The following is a 3,134-nucleotide window of genomic DNA, read 5'->3' on the forward strand; positions in this document are numbered from 1 at the left end:
GAACAATGTTGGCTCTTGGGTTTTCATAAATACTTTTTACTATGTTGAAGAAATTACCCTCTAATCCTATTTTGTTGAGTGCTTTAATCAGGAAAAGGTGTTGGATTTTATCAAAGGCTTTTTCTGCATCAATTGATAGGACCATATGGCTCTTGTTCTTTGCCTTGTTGATGTGATGAATTACATTAATTTTTTTCCTCCATCTTTGCTCTTTAATTAGTCATAGATTTGTTCAGTGCAGTAGTTGTTTGAGTTATTGACTGTTGTTTCCATGGATGTTAATTCTGGCTTCATGTCAGATGAAATCCTTAATCATTTCAATATTTTCCCTGTTTATCATGGTGGTGTTTATTGGTTCAGAAGTGAGGACTTCCTCCCCCCCTTTATGTTGAGACATAATCTATACTGAAAGTTGTAGTATTTGATCTTCATCAGCAAGTGCTTCAAATCATCCTTTTCAGTAAGCAAGGTAGCATCTGCATATTGCTGATTGTTATATGCCATTGAGTCATCTGCAACTCATAGTGACTCTATGTACACTAGTTCTGAAGCCTGCCCTGTCCTAAGAAAATCTCAATCTCTCTGAGACATCTATTTACACTACCCTAGTTACTGTGTCAGTCCATCTCATCTGGCATCTTTCTCTCGTGCTATCCCTCCACTCTTCCAAGCTTGCTATCCTTCTCCATGGACTGATACTTCCTGGCCACAAGCTCAAAGTATATGTGACTGAGCTTCAAAATCCTTGCCTCCAAGGAGAAACTTGGTTTCATGCTCTCAAAGACAAACCTGTTTGGGGTTTTTTGGTGGTCAATATTCTTCTACAGCACCTCAGCTCAAAGGCATAGATTCTTCTTCTGATGAGCCTTCCTCAAATTCTTTTTCTCCCCCTGTTGGCAGGATCTTAGTTTTACTGTCCTCATGTCCACCGGACCAACTATAACTCAGCCAGAGGGGGCACGTACTCCTCACTGAGGTCACAGCTGCAGGAGCCTTGGCCCTGCGTGTGGGTCTCTAAGTTGGGGCTGTGCTGACTTCACCACTACCTGGGATCCCTGGGGACACTTTGTGGCCACAGCCCCCAGCAATGATGGGACCTCTAGATGTCTGGCATTTTGGCGGAGCAGACTGTGATCTGTGGCTAGCTGGACACCATGTTGACATGTGACAATCACCATCTTTCCCCATTCAAGGCAGGGCTGGAGTGTAGTGTACCCAACTCTAGGTCTGCCCCCACCCTGCCTTGTTCTCTGCCTAGGAACTCAGCATTCTAAGGGGACAGGCAGGCTTTGTGGACTCCAGATTCCTTGAGCAGGGGGTCCTGCCTGTCCCTGTCCTCCCCATCAGCCTTCCTTTGCTGGCAGTGAAAAGCTCGTGGGCAAGCACACTCAACATGGCCTGGACCTCAGGAGGCCGCTCTGAATCCCTGGTGGGATGGCAGGCTGGTGTGCTCCAACACACCAGGGTATGAGGTGTACCATAAGCTTACAAGCAGTCCTGGAATGGGGTAAGGGGCCGAGAACACCGCCCTGGGCCCTCTCACCTGGCGCTGCTCCCTTCCACAGCAGTATTAGTTCCTGAAAGTCCCTGGCAACCACTACGTCCACATGATTGAGCCCCATCAAGTGGCGAAGATCATCAGCGCCTTTCTACAGAGTGAGGAGGCCTTGGTCGAGCTGTCGCCCCGGCCTCTGACTCCTGTTCTCCGACTCCCACCCTCCAGACCAAGGCAGGGTCAGCCTGTGCAGAAGCCAGAGCAGGCCAGGGCCAGACCTAAAGGTTCTGCCTGGGTCAATAATCTGGGAGTTAGAACACTGGGAGGACAGAGGAGCTGAACCAGGCCACATGGTCACTGTTTCCCACTGTCTGACGTCCGAGAAATAGATGCACTGGGGTCACACTGTCCGAGAAATAGATGCACTAGGGTCACACTGTCTGCGCTGTCTCACTGCTGGGCTGTCCCCTAGGTGGGGCCTTGGATCCGAGCTGCTGGGAACGCTGTGTGCTGTGTGGTGAGGGCATTTCCTAGGCCAACCAGTAATGATGAGCAGGTCTGGTCACCCAGGGGCCAGGACCAACAGGCCTCCCCTCCTGCCCGTGTGGACTCTGGCTCAGCGATGCCTCAGCCAGGGCAGCTCCACCTGCAGGGACACGGCCTGTTTCATTCAGTAGGGGTGGAACTTGCGCCGGGCCCTCCTGAGCTCGATCCTCTGCTTGTCCTCGAACTTGTTGTGCAGCTGCGCCAGATGCTTCATTTTGTTCTCACGGTGCTGGCAGGCCTAGAAGTTGAGCAGCTCCTTGCGGGTTCGCTTCTGCTTCTCCTTCTCCTTCGCCAGCAACTGCAGGCTGGCGGCCTGGGTCCCTTCACCCAGCCCCCCTTGTCAGGGACACCGTCCTCCTCCTCGTCGGCTCCTCCTCTGCGATCTTCTTCTTGTATGCCTCCATGAACGTGTCCACTTCAGCCCTCAGGGCGTCGAGTCCAGCAGGGAGTCTGCATACTCGCTGATCACCCTGTGCACTCCAGTCCTCACGGGGTGATTCTCTGTCAAGAGCAGCAGAGGGCCCTTCAAGGCCAAGGCAGACACACTCCACGGGGCTTCTGGAACCCCACGTAGGCCCCCTGGAACCCCAGGACGGGCTTGGGTTGAAAGGACTTAGACTCTAGCTCTTAGGCGCTCCCAGCGAGGTCTTCTCCTGTAACTCCACGGACTTGATGGAGCCGCAGGGAGGGAGGAGGCGGGACAGACAGGCCTTTGAGCAGTATGGAGGTACATTGAGGACAAAAAGAGTCTGCTTCCCAGGCCAGCTGGACTGAGTGCCTTCTCGACCCTCTCTGTTCTCTCACGTAGAGATACTGGAAGCCTGCTGCTTTTCCGAGAACTGGACGGGAATGGCTGAGAGCCCCTAAGAGCCCGATGGGCTGGGGAGCCGCTCTTCAGCTTCCCATGCCGCACGCTTTTTCCATGCGACTTTCTTCTTTGTTTCTCAAAGCATTTGCTCAGCCTATACACAATCAATAGATATAGTAAAAAGATAACACTCTTGACTCAACCTTTCCCGATTTAAACCACATAATTTCTCCTTTATGCTTGAAGGACTACTTCTTTTTCTTTTCTTTTTTAGAATTTATTATT

General features: G+C 51.4%; 1 pseudogene; it reads right to left on the reverse strand.

Moving 5' to 3' along the window:
• Nucleotides 1-2,165: 2,165 nt before the first annotated feature.
• On the reverse strand, nt 2,166-2,976 carry LOC102850736 (annotated as a pseudogene).
• Nucleotides 2,977-3,134: the final 158 nt, after the last annotated feature.

Source organism: Elephantulus edwardii, unplaced genomic scaffold (assembly GCF_000299155.1).
Source record: "Elephantulus edwardii isolate Elephantulus edwardi_28Jun2011 unplaced genomic scaffold, EleEdw1.0 scaffold00982, whole genome shotgun sequence".
In the NCBI taxonomy this organism is placed as follows: domain Eukaryota; kingdom Metazoa; phylum Chordata; class Mammalia; order Macroscelidea; family Macroscelididae; genus Elephantulus; species Elephantulus edwardii.